The sequence below is a fragment of the Elaeis guineensis genome, chromosome 2 (genome assembly GCF_000442705.2).
Source record: "Elaeis guineensis isolate ETL-2024a chromosome 2, EG11, whole genome shotgun sequence".
NCBI lineage: Eukaryota > Viridiplantae > Streptophyta > Magnoliopsida > Arecales > Arecaceae > Elaeis > Elaeis guineensis.
Window position 1 is genome coordinate 106,549,576 of NC_025994.2, and position 18,901 is coordinate 106,568,476.

Genomic DNA, 18,901 nt, shown 5'->3' on the forward strand with positions numbered 1-18,901 from the left:
AGAATATGCAACAGTGATACCAATCCACATTGCTAGAACCAATCACATTGCGATTAACTGTTATTTGCAGACATTCCAACAGCACATGCTTGAAAGATCCATTCTCATTTCTACCAATCAGGCATGCGGCGTCAGAGATTATTCCTATATTATTTAGCAATTTGAAAATAGCTGCATGATGGCAATCTTTTATGCATTATTTTCCACAGAAATATTCTTGTTAGCACATTGGTCAATCTCTATATCCTCATTAGTTGATCTTCTCAGCCTGAGCAAAACTCAAGTATGCATAGCACCAGGATTATTGATCCAGCTGCTTGAAACTGAACACTTAGACGCTGTTTGGCATTGTTTTTGTTTTTTTGTTTTTATTTATCTTAAATAATTGCAGGCGGAGATTAATGTGGAAGACAAATTCTCGCCAATCAACTCGCATTCCATGCTTCTATTTCTACTTTTTTTTCAAATTATCAAAAGCACTGAATCTTTAGTTCCGAAGACTTTAAACGTATTTTTTCGATAATGGAAGTCTAAGTGTTTTTAGAAAAGTCAAACTGAAACAAACAAAAAAGTTTCATTATAGTCAGATCCGGTCCAGCATGCTTTTCTAGTTGGGTTTTTGAAAACAAAAATAGAAGTTTAACTTGCTCTATGTTTCTCTATACTCCAATAATTCATTTGTCATAGTCAAAGTGAATAGCATATGCAAGGTAGTGTTAAGTGATTAGCATATGCAAGGTAGTGTTTCTTCAATGCATCGACTTCACCATCTACGGAGAGCAATATATACCAAAATCTGCTGTCTGGTTCTTTAAGCACCTACATCTAAATTCCCCATATTTTTGAAGGGTTTAGTGTGCTGTGTATATCCTAAATACCCAAGAGTTGATACTAATTTGTTCTTGGAAGCTATCATAAGGGGTAGGAAACTCTCACGCACTAAGCGGCATCGTGCCTCCACCCCCAACGAACCAAAAAAGAAGACTATGCAGTCTGAACAACCATACTGTCGATTTGATTTAAGGAAACAAACGGACCTGCATATACTATAATTTCCTCTCTCAATCATAGAGCACCAGAATCTATCTTGACTCGGACAGCACTTTGATCGAAAACCATTGTAATGAAAAATTTAGAGCTGCCAGTGTCCAACAAAATGCTCGGAAGCGATGCCCCAAACACCGCCCCCAGCCACACCCCCCCCACCCCCAACAAAAACACACGCGCACACGCACACAAAATAAAATAAAATATCTATAATATGGGCTGTAGAGTTTGGCTTCTATGGGAAGACAGCCAACAAACAGGCCAAGTAATCCAAATGGAGAACTCTGAAGCTACACCAGTGCACCAACCTCAGAATCTCGACAGGACCATATATACCCTTGAAGTATGTAGGCGCTGTAAGAACCGATACAAAAAAACCCCATCAAATATGGGTTGGCTAAATAAGTCCTGAAGGTGGCACTAATACCAGCACTCAATACCATTATGATGCTCTGTATGATCCCACGATGCCTCTAGGATTTCTACACCCTTGCACGAGTTCAACCCTGACTTCCACTCAACCAGATTCTCTTTTTTTTTCATCAACTGACCCAGGTTTCACAACGTTGAAATGAGTCCATTTAGAGCATGGATCTGTCCACAAACTCCTCCGGGCAGAGCATCAGGCCCAGGGACAGGTTGATGGTGCCGAGGACCCAGAATCTCCTGATCAGTCTGATTAAGAACGGGATCACCCTTATGGAACTTCCTTGCAAAAGGCACTACGCACTTCAAAATCGCCTCATGTTGAGATAGTGGGGCTCTATTTCTGGAGAAGCGTTCCACGACATAAACCTCAATGTCATTGTTCACTGTTGTTTTCAAACGTGGGGAGCTTGCATACAACGGAATGAAAATAGCTTCTTGAATAATACTATATTAGTGAAATACGTGAGCAGGGTTCGAGGCAGACTTTCCCAACCCAACCACAATAATCCTGAAGGATCGTCTGGGAATGACCCATGGGGAAACTGTAGAAGTTGAGTATGATAAATGATAAGTTCAGACTGCAGCTGAAGGAATTTAAAATTGATGAAATATGGTGGTGTGTGCAGGAAGGTGCCTATGAAGAACCTGAAAGCATCTATGAGGTTGACCGCCTATCTGAAGCATTAAAAAAAATTGTGGTCCTCGCCAAGTAGATTCCTGGATTAACTACAATTGGCCAGATCCGTGATGGCTGACAGGAAAGAGAGAACTTAAATCAGAAAGGGATGCTATGAATTCACTCTTAATTATAGGGCCAATATGAAATTGAATAAGATGTGCCATTGTACTTACTCCTTCATCCAAGATCACTGGTGTGATCAACAAAGTTTAGATCCCTCGTAGAACAAGAGAAGATACGGATTAAGTCTGGGAAAAAAAAAAAGAAAAAGAGCATCATTTCTTAGGAAAACTTATAATTAATTACAGGCTCTTGACTGTAGAAAAATCAAGTAGGGAACATCTCTGCAACAAATGATGACAAATTCAAATTTCAAACCATTAGTTGGTATTTCTAGTTTAAGTTACTGGGAGCATGAACATGGCATCAGAAAAAGTTCTTTCTGGTCATATTAACAGTAATTTTCTTAAAGCTAGCCTTATTGATTGATATTACTTCTGCACAACATCCAACATCATTCATCTCCATTCATCCCATGTAAATGTAAAGAAAATGATGTTGTGTGTATGTACACTTATGCGTATGTTTTCCTGTGTATTATGGATGGAACTTGTGAGAGGTAGAATGCTTTTATCAGATGCCATCAAACATCATGATGTTTGAGCAGCAATTATCCATCCCACTTCAAACAAGATCCGACTGAAAGAAGTCTTTAAGAATCTCTATGTACGTTTGACTCATCAAGGTGCATTGAATGTATTGATGATTTAGCTGGCATTATTTTTATTGCACATTCAGGGTCACACAAGCACACTGTTGGTTGATCAGACTTAATCAAAAAAGGCAAAGTCATGCACATACAAACACCCTAAGATGACATTGACATTCAGGTTCATGGTTGGATGTGACAATCCAGCAATTCATTCTTATGAGGTGTATGGATATATAAAATCTTATATAACCAGATCATCACCCTATCTCAACTTTCCATAGTGTGTAGCTTCATTTGGAGGGCCATTCCCCTGTACATTCAATTCTATATACAGATACACAATTCTAAACCAAAACATAAGCATGTGAGAAATGCAAGGAGGCATGGACCATGCAGAAGCAAATGAGGAGACCAAGCTAGAAGCTTCCAACCACAATTATAATCAGATGAACGGCAGTTCAGACCCATTAAGGGTGAAACAAATGAACTGAAAATATTTTCAGCTCAATCCAATATCACCAGGACAAGGATGACCTTCTCCTATATAACATTAAAGTATAATCCCTCAAACAATGTCAACCTTTGATGGGCAACCATAATCAACCTTGAGGGTTATGCGTCTTCTAAAAAATTAGGGCATCATATAATTTTTCAAAAATAAATATGTGCCGTTTATTTACCTACATTAAGCACATGCCATTAAGTCTTGTCACGGATACTCTCGGGTAGAAGTCTCCTGATTTAAGAAAGTAGGCTGTTTATCACAGAAACAGCCTCAACACCCACTGTTGGTCGGTAAGCCAAATTTGTATACCAAGCTCAATATTCAACTCATTCTTAACTTGCATTAGCCTACAACAATATAAGCAACATATGAATCTTTTTTTATTTAATTTACTATATTCTATTATATAATAAGTCCTTGCATGAAGTTTGTTTGACCGTGTGCTTTCCCATCCTCACACATTTTTCTGTGTTTCCCCATCCTATGATTGTCCTATTCTGTGAAATCGGGACTGGTAAGTTGATAAGAACCGGATCTCAAAGTCCTTCCTTTATTTTTTTTATTTATTTAAAAAATTCTATATATTTTCAATTAACGAATAAAGAACATGTGATAGATACATGCCATACTCTAGGGGAAAGGTAGTAGGGACAGTAAGGTGATACAGGGACAATAAGCTGTATGAATCGGAGAGGAATGGTGCTCATACCCCACTTGCTATTCGTTTCAGAAAACGAACATTAGTAGCACTCGATGAAGTAAAAACAGAAAAAGGTGAGAATCTTTACCTCCATTGTGACACTTTGTTGGCAAATACTTGATGAGTGAGGATCCATAAATCTGGTCCCAGATAGTTGAGAAATGGCTAGATGATAATAATTATAATTACAAGATCTTTTGTCTCTCCATGATGCCAGAAACCCAGAGATATGCAAGTGACGTTCTGGAGCCACATGCCATGGGACCATCCACCATTTGCCTGAGCTAACCATCAACCTAGCAACTACTTATCAAAGGCACTGTTTGGTGGGAATCAGCATGGTTTGCATTGCAGAATTTGGTACATATTCTGCACCTACAATCGTAAGAGAAAAAAAAGTATCGTTAAAACATAAAAAAGTCCAATAAGATTATAAATAAATTAAAGAAAATAAAGAATAGTCAAAGTACATAAATGAGATGGAAAAAGATTGCAAGCAGATAAGAACATGCACACAGATAAATACTTTAACAAGCATCATTCTTGAATTTAAACATTTTCCATTTGAGACGAACATAGAAGATAATGGCAGTGACGCATTTTATAGGCAGTGGTATAATCAACAATCCCATTTGTGATAAATGAAAACCAAACACTCAAATTAGAATGGAACATTGAAATAGCTGATCCCGAACATCTCTCTTCAAAATCTACAACCTGCAGAACCAAGCAATGAAAATATAACTTCTATACCACCGCTGACAAAAATAAACCAAGAGAAAACAAGAAGATTATATATCTATACAATAACAACATATTTCCTTCAAAACGTATGTTAAATAATCAAGTGATTTCAAAAGATTTAAGCTGATAGAGAAATGGACAATCATGTATTTCAGGCTCAACACCCCCTCTCACATGCCACCCAGACCATGCACAAGGACAGGAAACTGAGTCTAGACAACCCAGGTTCAGAATAACAAATATCCAAGGATAATTAAATAGATAACTGAGTAACTAAATTGAGATGATTTGAACTCTTAACTAGCAAATCTGTGCTTTAATACCATGTTGACTAATTAGTAAACCCTATCACCGCTAAGCAAATTTCATGTACTGCCACTGTCCCATCCCCCTACACAACATCCCACATCTTGATTGCGTTGATAATTCTCTCTCTCCACCACCATCTACTTGCACTCTTTATACAAGCCATTACCAAACAAACTAACCAAGGGTAATTAAATATATAATTGAATAACTAAATCAAGGGATTCAAACACACGGCCTCTAGCAAATCTGAAGTTCAAAACCATGTTAATTAACCAATTAATCCAAAAAACTTAAGCTGATAGAGAAGGGTCAACAATGTGAATCAAGCTAGACAATCTAGATCAGGGTCTGCTATATATATATATATATATATATATATATATATATATATATTATTTTTAATGCGCACACTTATTTGGTGGCCAAAGCCATTGTCCTAGTAAGCATCCATTCTTGCTGACCACTTCCAGCCAGCTACCTGTGTGTTTTCTTCTTTCCAGACCACTCAGATTAGAGCCCCCTTCCTAATCAAGCTCATATTTAGCATATGACCCTCATCCCTAGCATTTGTACAAGTTCAGCCATCTAACTGGGAAAATTGAATCAAGATTTCCAACCACATCTCAACATATTTCTGGAACCCTTCAATACCCAAGTGCCTACTGTTTTGAGTTTGTCAATGGTTGCTTAAATTTCAAATGATGCTCTGGATCCAGTTAGATCACTTACAGATCATAAAGATAGTTGAAAATTCAATTACAGCCATTCCTTTCTCCCCCCAAAAAAAAAAATACAGATGTTCCGTAAAGATGCATAAACACATAATATTTGAATAACTTGTTCTACACAAAATAGTGTCAAGATTTAAAATATTTCTCATAATGTAATTCTCAGTGGAAGTTTACCAAGCCAAAATCTACTTTGAGAGGCAGTTCACAATCAATTGCAGTTACTGACTTCTGAAGTGTGAAGCCATTTCTTTCAAACAAAGCTGATAATGAATCTTCCAGAAAAGCAGAAAGCACAGTGTAATCACCATACTGAAGCATTAGAAGCGGATGCATCAATAATAGAAGAATTGTTAATTATGAAACGAGGCACTGAGCAGATAGAAACAAAATACCCACATTGCCATCATATGGACATAGAAGTTATTGCAGATCATCTAGTCTTTGTTGGCAAGTTTCTCCTGTAGCTTTCAATCACCAATTACAATAACACAATTGGAGAGACCTCCAAATTGATGACTCTCTCTCTCTCTCTCCGAAGACAAATATGTAACAAACATAAAATCAGTGTCAAGAACTAAGTACTATTATTTACCAATTTAGGCTGCTAAACGGCCCCCTTACCCCTCCAAGGCTCCTCCAACTGTCTAAAGCAAGTATCAGAATAACAGGTGCAATTATGAGAGGTAAGAAATCATAAGCATGAAAAAAGGGGGCAACCCATCTGGAAAGGGCAGCTTGAAGTGGGAAGACAGTGTTTCCAGCAGTACAACTGACCTGTGATAGAGTTAGCATTAACCTAAAAAACCACACCTCAATAAGAAGCAAAGGCATCATACAGAAGCAGTGAAAATCTATACTATTATAAACCAAAAATTGGGGTTGTGTCAGGTGATCATCTATGCACCACTCTTCGTAGGTAAGAAGCTTACAAAAAAAAATAGCCACATTAATAGAATATCCACAAAATAAAAAAAATGCATTTATTTAGAAATGCTCAATAGAACAATCATGTAATCAATGTAATCTCAGCCATCATACAGCAGCATGCGTTCTCATACAGGCCTAATGCTAGTTTTGGTGTATTAAGGCATTAAAAACACATAACAATGCTAGTTTTGATGTATTAAGCCATCAATCTTAGTATGGCTACAGATCCTATTACACCATTAATTCCAATGCAAGGCTGAGCCTTGTTAACAGTGATTCAATCAAAATCATAGAACGGCTATAAGTTTATCTTTTTCGTTTTTCTTTCTAAGAATTGCTAATATTGTATAAGAACAGGGATAAAGCAAACTGTAAGGATATCTTCAGAGGAAAGGTTGGGGGGGGGGGGGTGGTGCGCACCCGGGAGGCGGGAGGGAAGATGGTAGTTTGCAAGCTCCTGTGTGTCCTATGACATTCTCTTCAGCAAATACCTAAACCTGATATCACACATAATCATGATCATCATCCAGACCTTATCATATATGGGAATGGCTAAGGAGCATGAATTGAACAAAATTACAGAAAATTAAATAAAAAAAGAAAGAAAATAAAAAGAACAACTGCATACGTATGATAAAAATAAAAGAAACAAAACTAACAAAAAGAATACAAAACTGAACTTCTGAAATTGAATACAGATATAGGAAAATACAGAAAATAACAAAAAAAAATAAAGAATATATGAAACTGAACTTCAAACTATAAAAAAAAAAAGATGTGGGAAGCCACACCCTACCACAAAATTTGAGATGCCACAAGGACTACTATGAGGTCAAGTAGCCCATACCACTATTCTTTCAATCAATGAAATTCTAAACAAATATACAAAACTAAAAATGTAAAACCAGATAACAAACTAGATACTACAAAAAAACAAAAAAAAAAAAGCTAAAGAAAATTGATAAAAAGGAGATAATAAAGATAGAATAAACATAAACTAATAGAAAATACAAACTAAATTCATGACTCATGAGTGTGAAAATTAAAAAGGAAAATAAACATTAAATAGAAACAAATTGGAACAAAATAAAATATGAAAATGAATTTCAAAATGGAAAATGCTACAATAAAACTTCGTCCCAGGAATAAGTTTTCTAGACAGATGTGGCATTGGCATGGCATGCCATTATTGGACCCCTCATTAATAGCAACAGCCCCTGCAAAGCACACTAATTCCCTCAACCATGTGGCACAAGGGACTCTTCTATGACTAAATAGTACCACATAGCACCCCTCTCTCAAAAAAAAAGTAACATGAAAATCAGTTTATGACACAGACATTAAAAAAATGAACGAATATAAAAATACTAATTATAGAAATAAAAGAAAATAAACTAAAAACTCAAGATGCAAAACTGTAGTTCTGGAAGTTTATATGAAGATTGAAAATAGACAGAAATGGAACAAAATAATCCAAATTCCATAATGAAATGTTATAGGGCACCAATACCATGCAAGAAGTTCCTTGGGCTGGCAAGTCGCTAATATGGCACTTTGTTATTTGACCAATCCTCATGAATTGCAGCAGCCCCATGGAATCACATCAATCCACTCTACCGCAGGGCACAAGGAATTTTTTGTGTTTAAGCAGTGACTTAAAAGCATTACTCATTAAAATCAAAATACAAATAAAATGACATTCCAAACCAGAATACTAAAATAAATTACAACTTCAAAAATTAAAACTATGTAACAAATGGAAATGAATTTAAAAAAAGAATACAATACTGAGTTTGTGAAAGTGAAAGTGATGTAAAATAAACAAGAAATATAAACAAAACATAATGAAAAGCAACTAAAGGAGAGAATTTTCAAAAAGCGAATGCAAAAAGTGACCATCCGTCACATAAGAAGTGCTCCTATCTGACATGACATCGGCAAGGCGCATCATTATTTGACCAACCCGTATTAAATTCCACAAGCTCACATGAATTGCACACCAATCCTCCCCGCCGATAGGGCAAGGAAATTTTGTGTGACTAAGCTGCCATCCCTATCATTTCTTATTCAAATAATAAAAAGAAAATTAATAACAAACAAAAGTATAATAGCAGATTACATAACCAGAGAACCAATGAACATCATGAGTATAAAAAGTACAAGAGATAATAAAATTATTTAAAAAAAAAAAGAATAGAAGATGCAAAAATGAATTTGTGAAGTGAAAATAAAGGCAAAAAAGAAAATGCAAACAAAAAGAAAATCAAAAAAGGAATAAAAAAGAAACTGCAACACCATTATTTTAAATGAGAAATGCTATCTGTCATCAAGATATCACATAAAAGGTCCACACAAAAAGTTCCCTTATGTCCATGTGGCAAAGGCATGGGATGTCCTTATTTGACCAACCAAACAGAAATCGTGCTTGAAGAAAATTTTGAAATTTATTCATTTGAAAAAATTCTGATACATAGGCTATACATACAGCCTATGTATAGATTGCTATTTTAGGAAAGTTTGACATTCTACAAATCTCTAAAAATCAGCAAATTATTATCTACTAATTTATAACTAATCTCCACTAATTTAAAAATACAAATCTGTCCCTACAATTACTCTTATTTACAGAAATCATAGGATTTTTATCAATCTCAAAAATCATGGGATTTCAATCAATCCCAGATTTCCAACACTCCCCCTCAAGCTGGGGAGTAGATATTTTCCATCCCTAGCTTGCTCACAATCCTTTGAAATGTTGAACTTGTCAATCCTTTAGTTAAGATGTTTGCCAATTGGCCTTCTATAGAAATGTAGGGAGTGCAAATCAGCTTGCTTTCAAGCTTCTCCTTTATGAAGTGTCTGTCAATTTCCACATGTTTAGTTCTGTCATGCTGAATCGGGTTATGAGCTATGTTGATTGCAGACTTATTGTCACAATAAAGCTTCATTGGAGTCTTCCACTTAATCTTCAAATCTTCTAGGATAATCTTGAGCCATAACAACTCACAAATACCTAGTGCCATTGAACGAAACTCTGCCTCTGCACTTGATCTTGCTACAACTAGTTGTTTCTTACTCCTCCAGGTCACCAAATTCCCACCAAGAAAGGTACAATACCAGATGATGATCTTCTGTCGGTAACAGAGCCTGCATAATCAACATCTGTGTATGCTTCTATTTCCATACTTGTGCATTTTCTGAAGAGAATCCCCTTTCTTAGGCTGCCTTCCAAATATTGTAAGATCCAATATACTGCATGGAGATGAACATCCTTAGGATTTTGCATGAACTGACTCACCACACTCACTACGTATGCGATGTCAGGCTACGTGTGTGATAGATAGATTAGCTTCCCAACAAGTCGTTGATACATGCCTTTATCAATTGGTTCTCCTTCCATAGACTCTCGAAGTCTATGATTTGGCTCAATAGGCATGTCTGATGGTCTACATCCGAGCTTACCTGTTTCTTCTAGCAGATCAAGAACATATTTTTGTTGTGAAATAAAGATTCCTTCCTTGGACTGAGCTACTTCTATTCCTAACAAGTACTTTAATTTTCCAAGGTACTTTATTTCGAATTCTTTTGCTAAATACTTCCAAAGAGCTTCCTTTTTATCTGGATCATTCTGAGTTACTATAATATCATCCATATAAACTATCAATGCTGTGACTCCCCTGAAGCCGAATGCTTGATAAACAATGTATGATCATCCTGGCTCTGCTTGAACTTCATATTCAACATTGCTTTAGTAAATCTTCCAAACCATGCCCGAGGAGATTGTTTGAGCCCATACAATGCCTTTTTCAGTCTGCATACCTAATTTTTACTCAGATTTATACCAAAGCCAGGGGAACTTCCATATAGATTTCCACCTCAAGGTCTCCATGTAAAAAAATATTCTTCACATCAAACTGCAGTAAAGTCCAATCATAATTTGCTGTTAAAGATAACAATACCCTTATTGTATTCATTTTCGCCACTGGTGCAAATATTTCCTATTAATCCACTCCATAAGTCTATGTATATCCCTTGGCTATTAGTCTTGCTTTATACCTCTCAATGGATCCGTCTGACTTATACTTCACTGTGAAAACCCATTTGCACCCTATCAGTCTCTTTCCAGCTGGTAATTCCACTAGTTCCTATGTTTTATTCTTCTCCAAGGCTTCCATTTCTACTCTCATTGCATGCTTCCATTCCTCTTTGCCAGGTGCCTCAAATAAGGTTTGTGGGATGGCTACATCGTTTAAACAAGTGATGAAGCTTTTGTGTGAGGTTGATAATTTTTCAAAGGACACAAAATGAGATAAAGGATGCTGTGTGCACTTTCTGTAATTTCTTGTCCAAATCAAGAACAGTAGGTGATACTTCAGTAGGACTTACCTCATTCCCAAGTGACGATTCGGTTTCTTGAACTTGCATAGGATTGATCACAAGCTTTATTCTTCTTAAGTAGACCTGTAGTGGCTTTGCAGGAGTGGGTTTTCTTGGTGGATTTTCAGAAAGATTAGAAGATGACTCAATTGGCAGATTAGGAGATTACTCCATAGATTTTGTTTCTGTTTCATAAATAGGTTCAGTTTGCATGGGAGATGTTTTGACTAACATGAATGGTTCTTTCAAAAACAAATCTTTATCTTCCAAAGATGATGTCTCCCCCTAAAGATAAGGACTAGAAAAATAGCTTTCTTGTTCAACAAATGTGACATCAGCAGAAACATAAGTTTTACGAGTGCTAGGATTGTAGCACTTGTATGCTTTCTGGATAGGTGAATATCCTATGAAGACACACTTGAGAGCTCTAAGATCAAGTTTGCTCCGACTACAGGAGTGAACATGAACAAATGAGACACATCCGAAGACTTTAGGAGCTAACTTAGTTGACACATTGAAATCTAGAAAATACTGAGAAAGCACCTCCATTGGACTTTTAAAATCAAGAACCTGAGATGGGTGCGGTTTGTTAAGTGAGCTGCAATGAGAATAGCTTCCCCCCCCCCCCCATAAGGTTTTTGGAACAATTTTTTGAAACAAAAGAGCACGAACAGTGCCTAAAAGATGACCATTTTTTTTTTCGACAACCCCATTTTGTTGGGGTGTGTTAACACATAAAAATTCATAAACAATACCCTCCTTTTGAAAGTATGAGGACAAACTTTGATTAAAGTAGTCTCTAGCATTATTTGTCCTCAACCTCTTACTTCCAACATTGAACTAAGTTTGATCATTGTATGAAAAATGAGAAAATGTTGCTCACATCAGATTTTTGTTATAACAAATAAATCTATGAAATCCGAGTACAATCATCAATAAACAAGACAAACCAACGAGCCCCTGAAATGTTGGAGACTCGAGATGGACCCCAAATATCACTGTGGATCAAAGAAAAAAGAACTGTGGTTCTTTTATTACTCAAAGAAAAGGAAACACGTCGATGTTTAGGAAATTCACAAACATCACAATGAAAATCGTTTACATTAACATCCTTAAATAAAGATGGAAACATGACACTAGAAGTACTAAAGGAAGGGTGTCCAAGTCTAAGATGATGAAGCCAATTTTGGTCGTTACTGGTATGGGAGTTGCTGGACAAAAGCGAGAGAGGTGATTTGTTCCCATTGTTCACTTGGCCGCTAGGTAATTCAAGATAGTAGAGCCCGTGTCTCACCTTAGCATGTCCAATCGTCCTCCTTGTAACTTGGTCCTGAAATACACAAGAATTACGAGAAAACACCACACTGCAGTTAGATCTTTTGTAAGTTGATGAATAGACACAAGATTTGTGGATAACTTGGGTACATGTAGCACATTTTTAAGGGTCATGGATGGACTTAGAATAATGTCTCCCTAGCCTGCAACAGTGGCTAGGGATCCATCAGCAATGGCTATTTTTCTATTGCTAGGGCAGGGTTGGCAAGTGAGGAATTTGTGTGAAGAATGGGTCATATGATCCGTAGCCCCGAAATCAATAACCAAGAAATTTGAAAAATCTGAACTAGAGGCATTTAAAGCATATAAGGAATGGAGCTTACCCGATTTTGCCAATGAACATGTACCTATAGACTTCTTTAATGAGTCAAGAAGTGATCTCAGCCTTCCAATGTCTTCTTTGTTGAATTCATTCTGCCCTTCACCACTGATTTTCATAGCATCATATGACATGTCTTCCCTCGATTGAGTCATATTCACCTAGCTTCATTGTGTTCCACTTCTAGATCCCTTATTCCACTAAGAACTTGATGGTTTTACATGAAGTTTCCAACACTGCTCCTTGGTATGACGAGGCTTTTTGCACTAGATACACCAGAGGTTATCTTTGTTTGAGGACTGAGACTCCATTCTCCCAACCTCTGAATTTGCAGCATTAGGGGCTGATGGTTTTTTATCATTGTTTTTTTCCCAACATTGCTGATCCTTCAACGGGTTGAGAGTAAAGCATAACTCCTTTTCACCTTTCTTCAGCATTGATGATGGAGATGGTTTCATTCAATGAAGATAAATCCTTTTTTCCCAATATCTGAATTCTCATCTGATCAAACTTGACATTTAACCCAGCAAGCAAATCATAGATTCGATCCTTTTCAATGAAATTTTTTAATGCCGCTGCATCATCACTGCACTTCATCTCAATACACCGATAATAATCCATTTTTTGCCATAGATTCTTCAACAGATTGGCATACTCCGTGACTGAGCGATCTCCTTGTTTCGTGGCTGAGATTTTAGTTTAATCTCAAAGACTCGAGCAGCATCTCTCACCTTAGAATAAGTCTGTTATGCAGCTTCCCATATTTCTTTAGCCATTGGTAGAAACATAAACGTATCACTGATTTTTGGCAACATGGAATTCCATAGCCAAGACATGACCATGGAGTCCTCATCCCAAGCATCAAATCTGGGATCTCCCTTCTTAGGTCCAGTACCAAGGAGATGACCTAATTTTTCCTTCCCTTTCAGAAAGTTTTGAATCACTTGAGACCACTTCATATAATTTTTGCCATTCAATCTGTAGGCAGATTGAATATTCTGTAATTCCCCCGTTGTTTGATTTAGAGCTATCTCTTCAAATTGGGCAGTAATCTGGGATTGAGCAGTAGTAGCTTTCTCATTTGTGGAAGACATATTGAAATCCTTTGGAGAATGGTGATGAAGACTAACGAAAAAGCATTAAGGGGCTATGAAGGCCAAAGATAAAGGCAGAATAGAAATGAAGGCTGTAAGAAATTTCAGCAAGGAAGGCTGAACAGAAAAATATGCAAAAACACTCTGTTTCAGACTAAAAAACAGGATAAGAACAAGGCACAGAAACAGCGGTATGATTTCGGCAATGAAGGCTTCCGTGATGAGAATTCAACTCCCAGAAAGAGCCTAATGCTCTAATACCATGAAAAAAATTTTGAAATTCATTCATTTGAAAAAGTTCTGATACATAGGCTATATATATAGAGCAAGATATTGCTATTCTAGGAAAGTTTGACATTCTACAAATCTCTAGAAATCAGAAAATTATTATCTACTAATTTATAGCTAATCTCCACTAATTTAGAAATACAAATCTGTCCCTACAATTAGTCCCATTTACAGAAATCATGAGATTTTTATCAATCCCAAAAATCATGGGATTTCAATCAATCCCAGATTTCCAACAGTGCTAGACCTGATAAATTGCACTTCCATTTACCACATGGCAGGAGTGGCTTCTTGTGTTGCTGGGCAAGCCCCACAGCATCACGAAATAGCAAGCATATATATCAAACCAGATAGCAAAATATAAAGAACATGGGCTATATAGAAACAGATAACAAAAATATAATAAAACAAACTGCAAAAAGAATGTAAAAAAACAGATAATAAATATGAAATAAAAATAAGCTGAACTAGTAACAGTAAAACAAAAATTAAATGGAAAATGTAGAAACAGAACCAGAAGAAAAATACAAAAGCAAAAGTCTCAAAAGAGAAATGTTAAAGAGTACCACTCAATCACAAAAAGTTCCCTTGCACCACCATCAATTAGCATTGCATGTCATTGACTAACCCCTCAGAAATTGAATCAGCCTCATTTATATGACTAAGCAGCACCCAAAGGATTCTCTTCAAAGAGCTAACTATCATTTCTTATTCAAATAATAAAAAGAAAATTAAATAACAAACAAAAGTATAATAGCAGATTACAGAACTAGCAAACCAATGAACATCATGAGTATAAAAAGTACAAGAGATAATAAAATTATTTTTTTACAAAAAAAAAGAATAGAAGATGCAAAAATGAATTTGTGAAGTGAAAATAAAGGCAAAAAAGAAAATGCAAACAAAAAAAAAATCAAAAAAGGAATAAAAAAGAAACTGCAACACCAATATTTAAAATGAGAAATGCTATCTGTCATCAAGATATCACATAAAAGGTCCACACAAAAAGTTCCCTTATGTCAATGTGGCAAAGGCATGGGATGTCCTTATTTGACCAACCAATCATAAATCGTGCCAGACCTGATAAATGGCACTTCCATTTACCACATGGCAGGATTGGCTTCTTGTGTTGCTGGGCAAGCCCCACAGCATCATGAAATAGCAAGCATATATATAAAACCAGATAGCAGAATATAAAGAACATGGGCTATGTAGAAACAGATAACAAAAATATAATAAAGCAAACTGCAAAAGGAATGTATAGAAACAGATAATAAATATGAAATAACAATAAGCTCAACTAGTAACAGTAAAACAAAAATTAAATGGAAAATGCAAAAAAAGAACCAGAAGAAAAATATAAAAGCAAAATTCTCAAAAGAGAAATGTTAAAGGGGGCCACTCAATCACAAAAAGTTCCCTTGCACCACCATCAATTAGCATTGCATGTGATTATTTGACCAAACCCTCAGAAATTGAACCAGCCTCATTTATATAACCAAGCAGCACCCAAAGCATTCTCTTCAAAGCGGTTAACAAAATAAAATAAAATTCCAACTAAATATGCAAAATCGAACACACCCATAACCACATTGAAAACTAGAAGAAATAAAATAGCAAAGAGTAAAGCATTGAAAAGAAATGAAACAAAACAATATGAGGCTGAATTTGTGAAGGAACAATAAAGATGGAAAATGAAGAGAAAATGGAAGCAAAATGGAATACAAAAGAAAATAAAACCAGAATTTTTGGCGAAAAAATGCTAGAAGGTTGTCACCCAGAAATTTCCTCATATACCAACATGGTGCTAGCTATAGCATATTCTTATTTGACCAAACCTTTAAACATCATATCGATCCCTTCTGCCACACGGGAACTTTTAGTGAAACTAAAAGGGTTCCAATATAACATTCTTTTTTGAAAAGATAAAAATAGAATAAAATTCGAAAGAAGTACATAAACCAACATTAATTTAAAAAAAAAAAACACTTTACCGAACTAACAAAGAAATACAATAAAATAAAGACTAACCATACAGAAATGGCTATAAAAATGAAACATAATAAATAAATATGATATTAAACTGAGTTTGTAAAAGTAAAGACACAAAAGAGAGATAAAGAACTAGAAACTACAAATTTTACAAGAGCTAACTTTATCTTCTTTTCAAATTAAAGTTTCCCTTAAAAGCTAATGGTTTTTTAGATAGAATCTTTGACAGGCAGAATCTTAAAGCAGCAATTTTATAAAACATTATACAATTATATCTTTGGATGTCCTCAATATCTTCTGCTTTTTTTTTTTTTTTAACATCTTTGTGTCTTTTGCTATTTAAAAAGCATAGTGAATTAAATGTGCCTATGTAGCAGTAGTTGGCATTTAAAATAACCAAAAACAGAGATACCAACAGATATCAAAAATATCACAACACGACTTTATAACCAATCCACATATACAAAAGAAGTAGGCATAAAATAATCAGATATAATAAATTGCTATAACAATACTATAAGATATTGGAAATCCATCAGCCACGTGCTTCAAAGAATAAACGATTATAAAACAACTGCTGAAGCAAATAAAGAAATGCTACATCCTTCAGTTCTAATAAGCAGACTGTTAAATAAACAAGAGAGCAGATCAAGATGATCTGGATAACTACTGATAGTTAAAGAAGTACCGGATGAGAACATATATGACCAAACACTACACATATCTTGACACAAACATCAGATGGTTTACTGCACAAAGCCTCCATCTAAACTATCCCTGCAAGTAGGCTCATGCATAACATATTATGCTGGCAAGAAAACAATGTGAAATAAAAGAACATCACATAAACCAATGTCTTCATGCATCAGCAGTTTGCCTTGTCTAAGACCTGGATTCATTTCATACAGCAAATCAAATCAAGGTTTTCCATAAAAATGGTCAAGGTCAAGATTGCATATTTGGAAGAGTAGTATGTCATCTGAATTATCTAATACGATATCTACCAAAAAAGAGAGAGAAGAAAGCCGATCTATCAAGAATCTAATATTTCAAGAACTTGCCTCCAGGCAGAAGCCTGATCGGTCTCACTGAATGGCTAGGTAAGACGAGACATACCATAAATATTGGGATACAAGCATCCAAAATTACCAAAAAAAAAAAAATCTTGACGGCACCAGAAGTGGATTTCCGGTTCATCTACAAGTAGTGCCAATCTTAAAGAACTCTGCCAAGAAACTTTGGATCAATCAAAAACGCAAAAATCGTAAGGGGAAAAAAAAAAAGGAAGAGAGCTAGAGAGTGGGAGAAAGAAATCTTATTCCGGTGGTATTTGTAGAAGGCGTCCCGACATTTGAGTTGCTCACGTGCTTGGGGTACTTTGGAACCCCAGTTGTACAATAAGGTGGAAGGATCTTGACGAGTTTATCATACCTGGATGAGAACATATTACCAAATACTAGACAGATCTTGACGAGTTGATTATATCTTGATGAGAACATATGACCAAATACTAGACAGATCTTGACACAAAGATCAAATGGTGTCCAGCACAAAGCCTCCCTAAACCAAGGTCTCCTTGCAGTTTGCCTTGTCTGGGACCTTGATTCATACAGCAAATCAAATCAAGGCATAAGATTGCATCTTTGGAAGAGTAGTACGTTATCCGAAGCATCTAATACGATATCTACCAAAAAAAAAGAAAGAGAAGAAAGCCCATCTATCAAGAACTTGCCTCCAGAAGCGCGATCGTTCTCACCGGATGGCTAGGTAAGACGAGAAATACCATAAATATTGGAATCCAAGCATCCAAAATTACACAAAAAAAAAAAAAGACACCCTTGACGGGTTGATTATACTCACCAAGAAGTGGTTTTCCGATCCCTGGTTGTACAATAAGGTGGAAGGATCTTGGCGAGTTGATTATACTCACCAAGAAGTGGTGTTCCCAATCCTTCTACAAGTAAGGCGAATCTTGAAGAACTCTGACAAGAATCCTTTGATCAATCGAAAACGCAAAAATCATCCAGAAAGAAAGAGAAACAAGGAACATAGAAAGAGAGAAAGGGACCTTATTGTGGTGGTACTTGTAGAAGGCGTCCTGATACTTGGTTTCCTCTCGTTTTTGGGGTACTTCGGATCCCGGCTGCACGAGGAGGTGGAAGGTTTAAGCGAAGCGAAGAGAGCGACGTCTTGAAAGCGGCGCTACCGCAACGGAGAGTGAAAACGCCGGCGCCAGCAGCGATGGCGGTGGAGGAGAAGAGGAGCGTGCGCCACTTAGGGCTTCGGCCTCACTGCCCCTGCCTCGCTCGATCGTTCATTCGTTCGTTTCGAATTTCTCACCGGCGGTGCTACATATATACCGTCTCGGCCACCGACCAACTGCTTCCAAAATAATACGGAAGTCCGCAAACCTGGGAAACGTCCGCATAAGTCGGCAAAGAATTTCATAGAAATACCGAATTTTTTTTCCTTTTAAATGCCAAATACCATAGGTAAAACTAAATACCAAACTTTTTATTTATATAAAATATATGTCATGATGTCCATTATATTGCTAGTATATTGTATAATATTGTAGTAGTAAATAATAGTTTGTATTGTGTGCATAACAATATAATATTAATATCATATATGATGTTATATTATTTCATAATAATATATTATTTTATCATATTATGTTATATAATAATATATTATAAACAGGTTAAAAATA

General features: G+C 36.0%; 1 long non-coding RNA gene across 6 annotated transcripts; it reads right to left on the minus strand.

Annotated features, from left to right (window-relative positions):
* Positions 1-1,238: 1,238 nt before the first annotated feature.
* Positions 1,239-18,498, minus strand: LOC105046755 (uncharacterized). Of its 6 annotated transcripts, none has more exons than XR_012139020.1 (10): positions 18,257-18,498; positions 18,049-18,170; positions 12,819-17,951; positions 6,253-12,490; positions 6,031-6,165; positions 4,161-4,447; positions 3,552-3,719; positions 2,329-2,403; positions 2,122-2,227; positions 1,239-2,018 (listed from the first exon to the last, which is right to left on the minus strand). It is a non-coding gene; the product is annotated as an uncharacterized lncRNA (long non-coding RNA). The 6 variants fall into 6 exon arrangements; XR_012139019.1 differs by having other exon boundaries at positions 3,548-3,719; XR_012139015.1 differs by lacking the exon at positions 3,552-3,719.
* Between the last annotated feature and the right edge of the window lie 403 nt (positions 18,499-18,901).